The sequence below is a fragment of the Trichomycterus rosablanca genome, chromosome 4, assembly GCF_030014385.1.
Source record: "Trichomycterus rosablanca isolate fTriRos1 chromosome 4, fTriRos1.hap1, whole genome shotgun sequence".
Classification (NCBI taxonomy): domain Eukaryota; kingdom Metazoa; phylum Chordata; class Actinopteri; order Siluriformes; family Trichomycteridae; genus Trichomycterus; species Trichomycterus rosablanca.
The window spans coordinates 41,165,601-41,176,498 of record NC_085991.1 but is presented as its reverse complement, the minus strand read 5'-3'; positions in this window follow the sequence as shown (position 1 = coordinate 41,176,498).

The following is a 10,898-nucleotide window of genomic DNA, read 5'->3' as shown; positions in this document are numbered from 1 at the left end:
GTTTTGTTTCAAGGAATGTGCCAAAATGCCATTTAACCAGTTTGAAGAACTGGTCAGAAGCTACAGAACAAAACTGCTGGGTCATTACCAATAAAGCAGCGTCCACTTAATACTGAATACAAACACACACACAATCGGTGACCCTGTTTAAGGAAAGATCGACTCTCCAAAAGGCTGTATGTGGTTTGTTCATTTCTCTGGTATGACATTTACTGGCAACTTGAACTATACATTTTTCCACTCACGGCCGAATTTAAGCTTAGAAAACTGCTAATGTTTGTTTGTTTGTTTGTTTATTAGGATTTTAACGTCATGTTTTACACTTTTGGTTACATTCATGACAGGAAACAGTAGTTTATCTTCACACAAGGTTCATCAGTTCACAAGGTTATATCAAACACAGTCATGGACAATTTAGTGTCTCCAATTTACCTCACTTGCATGTTTTTGGACTGTTTTTGGAAACCAGAGCACCCGGAGTAAACCCACGCAGACACGGGGAGAACATGCAAACTCCACACAGAAAGGACCTAGACCGCCCCACCTGGGGATCGAACCCAGGACCTTCTTGCTGTGAGGCGACAGTGCTACCCACTTAGCCACCGTGCCGCCCAAAAACTGCTAATGATGAAACACTGCAAGTACATTTACACCAACCACCATTTACATCAAACATAACATTATGACCACCCCCTTGTTTCTACACTCGCTGTCCATTTTATTAGCTCAACTTACCATATTTCTACATTTCATAGTTCTACATTTACTTACTGTAGTCCATCTGTTTCTTCAATGGTCAGGACTCTCCCAGGACCACTACAGAGCAGGTATTATTTAGGTGGATCATTCTCAGCACTGCAGTGACACTGACATGGTGGTGGTGTGTTAGTGTGTGTTGTGCTGGTATGAGTGGATCAGACACAGCAGCGCTGATGGAGTTTTTAAACACCTCACTATCACTGCTGGACTGAGAATAGTCCACCAACCAAAAACATCAAGCCAACAGCACCTCGTGGGCAGCATCCTGTGACCACTGGTGAAGGTCTAGAAGATGACCAACTCAAACAGGCGCAATAGATGAGCGATCATCTCTGACTTTACATCTACAAGGTGGACCAACTAGGTAGGAGTGTCTAATAGAGTGGACAGTGAGTGGACACAGTATATAAAAACTCCAGCAGCGCTGCTGTGTCTAATCCACTCATACCAGCACCACACCCACTAACACACCACCACCATGTCAGTGTCACTGCAGTGCTGAGAATGATCCACCACCTAAATAATACCTACTCTGTGCTGGTCCTGACCATTAAAGAACAGGGTGGAAGCAGGCTAAAAACGTATGTAGAGAGACAGATGGACTACAGTCAGTAATTGTAGAACTACAAAGTGCTTCTATATGGTAAGTGGAGCTGATAAAATGGACAGCGAGTGTAGAAACAAGGAGGTGGTTTTAATGTTATGGCTGATCAGTGTATATGGATATGTCCAAATACACGTTGCTGTTTTTTTGTACACACATACACAGAGTGTATGCTAATTGTTTTCATAGTGAACCTTTACACTGCTGCTACCACCTCAGGTTGTTATCTTTAAACCAAAGAAACATATATATTTATACACAATCTGGCCAAAACACCTCTCCTAATTTGTTTTTGGTTTCAGAACACAACAAAAGAGGACAACGAAAAGCTAGAAAGCTAGTGACTCAGGATAATGATTAAAGTAGTAAAAATGTATTGAGAAACAAGACCACCACCCTATATAGATAGGTCCAAATACACATTGCTGTTTTTTACAAACACACATTGATTTATACCTCAGGTTGTTCTCTTTAAACCAAAGAAACATATACATTTATACATCATTTGGACAAAAGTATGTTGACACCTCTCCCAATTTTGGGAAGCTTGTTAAGGAGGAACACATTGGCTTAAACAGAACCAAGACCTTAATCCAACTGAACACCTTTAGGATGAACTGGAATGTTGACTGCAAGCCAGACATTCTTACCCTAACAAATGGGCACAAATTTCCCACGACACACTGCAAATTCTTGTGGAAAGCTTTCTCAAACATTTACATTTTCAGCATTTAGCAGACGCTTTTATCCAAAGCGACTTACACAATGAGCAATTGAGGGTTAAGGGCCTTGCTCAGGGACCCAACAGTGGCAACTTGGTGGTGGCGGGGCTTGAACCGGCAACCTTCTGTTTACTAGTCCAGTACCTTAACCACTGAGCTATCACTGGCCCCTATCAAACGGCAACTCTATGTTAATGCTTGTAGTTTTGTAGTATGAAGACAAACAAGTCCATTGCCCACTTACTGGCTGTTGTTTCCTTAATTGCCAAGGTCATGACAGTCTTATGAGTCCATTGAACTCAATATAATGATAAAAATGGTTAAAAAAAGTTGATTAAGAAACAAGACCACCACCACCACCATATATGGATACATCCAAATACATGTTGCTGTATTTACACACAGACACACACATATTGGGTGTAAGCTAATAGCTCTTATAGTGCACCATACAGTCTTAAAGATAGTTACTAGCATGCAGCTTTGTAATTTTTTCATTTACTTAAAAAGCCTATAGAGCATAGAATGTAAATATTGTCTAGCCAATCTACACCATCAACAACAGTCAAGGGCTTTGCAATAGTAGAACCAAAATCAAAGCATCACACACATACAGTACAGCCCTACCCCATCAGCTTTTAAACCCAACAGGTCTCACCCAAAGGTCTACAGTTTAAGGATGGCCCAGCCCAAATCTTAAAGACTTAACATGTACATTACCAAGAAAGTCCACGAGTCTGTAGAGCATGGTGTCAATTTTCAATCCTGGATCATAGTCCTACAGAGTTTTGTGTTTTTCTTCTTCAAACAGACCAAACTCAGTCACAAACAAAGCTCAGCTAATTAGCTGATGAGCTGAATCAGGTGTGTTCAATAAGGAGGCATGCTAACCTGCAGTTTTGTGGCCCCCTGCTGTAGGGTAGCTAACTCTGCTTTTCATTTAGTTTGTAAAGGGATCATGCTGACTTTTCATGCTGACTTTTGCATGTTCATACCAGCTAACCAGCTATATGATACTAGAAATTTAGAACTTAGACATTCACAGACTCAACTCAAAACCAAGGAAACATTTATGTTTATACACCATTTGGCCAAACGTATGTAAACATCTGTCCTATCTTTAAGATTAGCCAAGTTAAGCCAAATATCAAGTAGTTAATAAAGATATAAAAGTTAGTCAAGCTTGTTAAGGAGGAACACATTGGCATGCACAGAGCCTAGACCTCAATCCCACTGTACAACTTTAAAGTGAACTGGAATATTGATCGCAAGCCAGACATTCACACCCTAACGAATGCTTTTGAACTAATTAGGCTTAAATTTCCCCAGACACTCTGCAATTTTTTGGAAAGCCTTTTCAAACGGCAACTCCTTGTTAATGCCTGTAGTTTTGGTCAGGGGCCCACATACATTTAGCCATTTTTCCTGAAATGCCAAGGTCATCTGACAGTCTTATTTAATGAATCATAACATATATGATGGACAAATTTTTAAAAGGGGAAGAAATGTAAACAATCAAGCTGCTCTGGCAGTTAAGAGCAGTAAATTAAAGAACAATGTCTACTAAGCATTTAGAGAGCTCTAAAATAAAATATTTCTTATAATGTTACATTGTAGATCATCCTTCTGGTTGGGCTAATTAGTTAGAGGAATTAGAGTGGCATCAAAGTAAATAACCTTTAATTAAGACAAGCAATTAAAATCTCCCCTCACTGTCCGAGTTTGTGTGGGTTTCCTCCAGGTACTGTTGTTACCTTCTAACTTCTGTTACCCCAGATGTAAGCAATTGAGTGAATTTTGACTTTATATTGCCCTCCCTTGCTTCTATTGTTTCTGGATTGTGCTAGGCCCACCTCTACTCTAACCAGGATAGAGCTCTTTAATACGAACAAATGAATAAAATGGTAAAATCATGTCGGCAGATTAAGGGGTTCATCTTCCTCCCATAGCCATCACTTCATTTCTATTGCTCTTTCTTGCATATCCACTTCATCTTTGATCTGACAGGGAAAAAAGCACAAAGTACATAAATTCTTATCTTCTCACTATCAAGGTCACCCCACAAATGATGTACTGCTTAAATGCAGAGAGAAGGGAAAGAGCGATGGTTAGAAAACAAGCAGTGGATGTAATAATAATGCAGTACACAGCACACTAATACAGTGTGACAAACAGATATTGAATTATTATATACGGGATTTGCAGTCATTTTAACTACAAATGAAAAACAACTGATTAAAGAGAAACATAAAAGTCCGGTGTGAAGGAACTCAAGCAGCCTTCTTATCCAACATGAGTGCCTAACCTTACAAAATGCTTTTTTGACAGAATGGATACAATTTCTCACTGACATACTCCAAAATATCATGAAAAACCTATATAGAGGAGTGGATGCTGTTAAAAGCACAACGTAGACCTCTTCATATGCATAGTGCTGGTTTTAAAAATGGGATTTTCAAGGTTTACACAATGGATGTCAGCTCATCATCTAAAATTTAATCCCAGCAATACTGAGCCATTACTTATTCCTGGAGATCAATCTCCAACCCAGGACCTAGTCATCTCTCTTGATGACTCCCAGGTCAGACCGTCTGATAATGTAAGGAGCCTTGGTGTCGTCCTGGATAACCAGCTGACCTTCTCTCCTCATGTAGCCAACATGATGAGAGCATGCCAGTTCCTCCTCTACAACATCATTCGGCCATTTCTCTCCATGGAAGCCACTCAGATTCTGGTCCAGTCACTTGTAATCTCACAGCTGGATTACTGCAACTCCCTCCTGGCAGGTTCTCCCATGTCCACTATTAAACCCCTGCAACTCATTCAAAATGCAGCTGCTCGCCTGGTTTTTAACCAACCTAAACACTGCCACATCACCCCACTGCTGCGTTCTCTTCACTGGCTTCCTGTAGCTGCACACATTCAGTTTAAAACACTGATGCTCGCCTACAAAGCCACAAATGGACCAGCCCCAAGCTACCTTCAAGGTCTAATCAAACCCCGCTCTGTACCACGCAACCTCCGAGCCACTAGTCTCGCTTGACTTGATCCTCCACCCAGGACTAGAGGAAGACAAGCATCAAGGCTCTTCTCTGTACTGGCACCCAAGTGGTGGAACGAACTTCCTCTGTCTGTCCGAACATCTGAGTTTGTTGCTGTCTTTAAAAGATGATTAAAAACCATCATCACCTCTTTACTAAGCACTTAAGCTGACATGTACTTAGTTACTAACTTATTCATTTCCTGCAAAAAAAAAAAAAAAAAGCACTTTGGTTCTATCAGGGTTTTAGCAGGTTTGTGTTCTTGGACTGTTGTCTACTTAAACTAGAGTAAGGTAATGTTTACTATGGAAGCTCTTCTGTAAGTCGCTCTGGATGCCGAAAGCGTCTGCTAAATGCCGAAAATGTAAATGTAAATGTTATTAGTGCTATTTAATCAATATCTTATAGGTCTAAACTGCTGTAGCATGCTCTTGTTTGCATATCGCCATGAACCGAAGATTTATTCATCCTCTCCACTTTAGACTAAGCATTATAATCATCAGAGCTGGTAGTTTATTGCTTAATAATGATAATGGCTTTTCAGCCATGGTTGGGTATTATTAGACTTTACAATCTGTCACATAAAGGTATTTCATTCATATGTCCATTATGACTTAAACATCACTTACATGAGCTGATCGTTATTGTCTGTAGATCAACAAATCATACAGAGGGTGAACAATATCAACAACATCATTAAAAGCCATGACATTTATTCTTATATTAATAACCTTTATAGTAGCTGGGCCATTCTGGTCACGGGTCTGGTGCCACCTGTAAACACTGTGCGTCAGACAGAGGCAAACCCTAGCAAACCATATTGCACTGAACTATAGCAATTTCAATATCTATATATCTATATCTATATCTATATATATCTATATATATATATATATATATTGGGGCTGTCACACGATTTAAAATTTTAATCTAGATTAATCGCGATTAAAGAACAAAATTAATCGTGATTAATCTCGATTAAAATTTTTAATCGTGTGACAGCCCTAATATATATGTATTCATCTCAATTAATCGCAAACTAATAATTAAGCAAAATTTGAACAGTTATGCACATTGTTATTGCAAGAACGTGTTTACCAATAAAACATTCATAAAATATGATAAAATTATTAAATCTAAATTCATTGTAGAAAGCACATTATCTGACAAAAGTGAGGATCTTTTCCTGTTCATGACCCTGACACTGAAAACAGGTGCACCAACCATATTGTTTTGATCTAATATAAGGCATCAATAAAGCATCAAAACACAGATATGATTATTTCATAGATCTATTAAGAAAACCCTTTAATACTGTTTGTGCAGAAAGAATACTGGGAAATACTGTTCTAAATTACCATTTAAACATCTATAAATACCTGAAACAGTCAAGTTAGCAAACATTATCTATAAGTAATTGACTGTAGCTATACAAAAAAGTGTTAATTAAAACAGTCCATGTAAACGCTTAGTCCATATAAATATCAGATACGAATGTGTTTTTAGAAAACTACAAACATCACAAATATAAATCATGTTTATAACCATGTGATAGAATAACCTGAATAAACTGTAGAGATGAAACATCACACAGAGTTTCACTTTTTACCGGAGGGGGAGGCGGCGGAGCTACGCGGTTTTGATGGACAGGTCTAGCAGCCAATGGAGATACTCGTTACAAAGCTTGCGTGGTTTCATTCATCTTTTCATCAACAAAAAAAGTAAAAAACGCTAAAAGTAGTTTATCATCGGACAGTTCATGTGCTTTACATCCTAATTCATCTGAAATACAGTTATTTACCACAGAGACACACATGTATGTGGCACAAACAGCCAAATAAAAATAGTTTAATTTTTTTAATCGCGATAAATTTTTTTAACGCGAGATTAATTAACGCGATTAACGACAGCCCTAATATATATATATATATATATATATATATATATATATATATATATATATATATATATATATATATATGTATATTATGGCAAGCCAAACACTGATATATATGGAATAAAACTCGATATATATATATAAAAAATAATATATATATATATATATATATATATATATATATATATATATACATATATATATATATATACAGTATATATATATATATATATATATCAGTATTCATTCCATATATATCGAGTTTCATTATTTATATATAAGTTTTCATCCCATATACATCTGTTTTTATTCTATATATATATCAGTTTCATTTTATATATATCAGTTTTCATTCCATATATATTCCTTATATATATCATTCCAAAACAGCCAAATAAAAATAGTTAGAATAAAAATTTTAATCGCGATTAATTTGTTTAATCGCGATTAATTTTTTTTACGCGAGATTAATTAACGCCATTAACGACAGCCCTAATATATATATATATATATATATATATATATGTATATTATGGCAAGCCAAACACTGATATATATGGAATAAAACTCGATATATATATATATATATATACATATACAGTGTATCACAAAAGTGAGTACACCCCTCACATTTTTGCAGATATTTAAGTATATCTTTTCATGGGACAACACTGACAAAATGACACTTTGACACAATGAAAAGTAGTCTGTGTGCAGCTTATATAACAGTGTAAATTTATTCTTCCCTCAAAATAACTCAATATACAGCCATTAATGTCTAAACCACCGGCAACAAAAGTGAGTACACCCCTTAGTGAAAGTTCCTGAAGTGTCAATATTTTGTGTGGCCACCATTATTTCCCAGAACTGCCTTAACTCTCCTGGGCATGGAGTTTACCAGAGCTTCACAGGTTGCCACTGGAATGCTTTTCCACTCCTCCATGACGACATCACGGAGCCGGCGGATATTCGAGATTTTGCGTTCCTCCACCTTCCGCTTGAGGATGCCCCAAAGATGTTCTATTGGGTTTAGGTCTGGAAACATGCTTGGCCAGTCCATCACCTTTACCCTCAGCCTCTTCAATAAAGCAGTGGTCGTCTTAGAGGTGTGTTTGGGGTCATTATCATGCTGGAACACTGCCCTGCGACCCAGTTTCCGGAGGGAGGGGATCATGCTCTGCTCAGTATTTCACAGTACATATTGGAGTTCATGTGTCCCTCAATGAAATGTAACTCCCCAACACCTGCTGCACTCATGCAGCCCCAGACCATGGCATTCCCACCACCATGCTTGACTGTAGGCATGACACACTTATCTTTGTACTCCTCACCTGATTGCCGCCACACATGCTTGAGACCATCTGAACCAAACAAATTAATCTTGGTCTCATCAGACCATAGGACATGGTTCCAGTAATCCATGTCCTTTGTTGACATGTCTTCAGCAAACTGTTTGCGGGCTTTCTTGTGTAGAGACTTCAGAAGAGGCTTCCTTCTGGGGTGACAGCCATGCAGACCAATTTGATGTAGTGTGCGGCGTATGGTCTGAGCACTGACAGGCTGACCCCCCACCTTTTCAATCTCTGCAGCAATGCTGACAGCACTCCTGCGCCTATCTTTCAAAGACAGCAGCTGGATGTGACGCTGAGCACGTGCACTCAGCTTCTTTGGACGACCAACACGAGGTCTGTTCTGAGTGGACCCTGCTCTTTTAAAATGCTGGATGATCTTGGCCACTGTGCTGCAGCTCAGTTTCAGGGTGTTGGCAATCTTCTTGTAGCCTTGGCCATCTTCATGTAGCGCAACAATTCGTCTTTTAAGATCCTCAGAGAGTTCTTTGCCATGAGGTGCCATGTTGGAACTTTCAGTGACCAGTATGAGAGAGTGTGAGAGCTGTACTACTAAATTGAACACACCTACTCCCTATGCACACCTGAGACCTAGTAACACTAACAAATCACATGACATTTTGGAGGGAAAATGACAAGCAGTGCTCAATTTGGACATTTAGGGGTGTAGTCTCTTAGGGGTGTACTCACTTTTGTTGCCGATGGTTTAGACATTAATGGCTGTATATTGAGTTATTTTGAGGGAAGAATAAATTTACACTGTTATATAAGCTGCACACAGACTACTTTTCATTGTGTCAAAGTGTCATTTTGTCAGTGTTGTCCCATGAAAAGATATACTTAAATATCTGCAGAAATGTGAGGGGTGTACTCACTTTTGTGATACACTGTATATATATATATATATATATATATATATACAGTATATATATATATATCAGTATTCATTCCATATATATCGAGTTTCATTATTTATATATAAGTTTTCATTCCATATACATTGTTTTTATTCTATATATATATCAGTTTCATTTTATATATATCAGTTTTCATTCCATATATATTCCTTATATATATCATTCCAAATATAACGAGTTTCATTCCATATTTATCAGTGTTTGCTATATATTTCCTGTTTGGCTTGCCAATACGTATATTGATATATGGCCAATATCATGGACAATTTTGTATCTCCAATTCACCTCACTTGCATGTCTTTGGACTGTGGGAGGAAACCAAAGCTCACGGAGGAAACCCACACAGACACAGGGAGAACATGCAAACTTCACACAGAAAGGACCTGGACCGCTCCACAGGGGAATTAAACCCAGGACCTTCTTGTTGTGGGGTGACAGTGAACCCACTCAGCTCACTAGGTTTTCAAACATACCATCTGTACTAGAATACTATAGACTACTATTTCTTGCTTGATACAATACCTTAGCTGCTCAACAACGTCAGCATTGTCTAATTTTTCCCTTTATGATTTATCATACATTTTCAATATGTGACAGATCTGGACTGCAGGCAGGCCAGTCAAGCACAAATTTCTCCAGAGTGTCAGTGAAGCCTCATAAGCACACGCAGACTGTGGCCTGGAATAACAATTTCTTTGTTATTTTGTCAATTGAAAAAAGGTTTAAAATATGTGACAAATCATGTGTGTGTGTTTTACAAGAGCAGGAGAAATGTGATTGTGGGATATATGTAGCATATCCTCGTACTAAAGTGACAGAACTGATCTCAAAGCTGTGCAAAGAGCACTGTTGGTTGAATAGTTTGGTAAGCAATTACCTACCAGTACTAAGCAACATAATCAAGAACTGTAGATTGCTGATTGCCTGCATCAAAGTGAGAAAAGGTTTTTTTATTCATCACTGATTACAAGCTGAACTGAATGAAACTGAATCTTTTTTTCTTCACATGGTCTTTTGCACCACTGCTGAAGTCTCCAGCTCTTGAGTTCAAATCTCAGCTTTGCTATCGGCAACACAGACATGATTGGCTACGTCTGAGGGTGGGAGGTCCGAAGGCATTCCTCATTATTGTTGCAATTGCAGACTCTTCTGGCTGTTCAGAATAATGAAGGTCAGTGTGTGACTTTCCATACAGTATGTGGTACCGATCCCTGTGTGAACTCGCATCAGACTCAGACTTAGCTTTATTGTCATTCAAAACCATGTACATGATTAGAACGAAATGCAGTTACTTAGGTCTCTGTGTGTGTAACATAATAAAATATAAATAACAATAACTATGTTAAGTATAAAATAAAACTTAAGACTTAAAAAACTGGAAGAAATAACTAAGATAAAGTATTTTAAATATTTACAGTTGCAAGTATTGCACAAGAACTACAGCAGCTTTATGTGAATCTAAAGTGCATGATTTCAAAATATAGCAGCAGAAAATGGCAGCACCAGATCACAGGTGTTTAAAGTGATTGGTGCATATTTAGTATATGAGGGGTGGACTGCATCCGGAAAGAAGCTGTTTTTCAGTCTTGTTGTTTTTGCTTGGATGCAT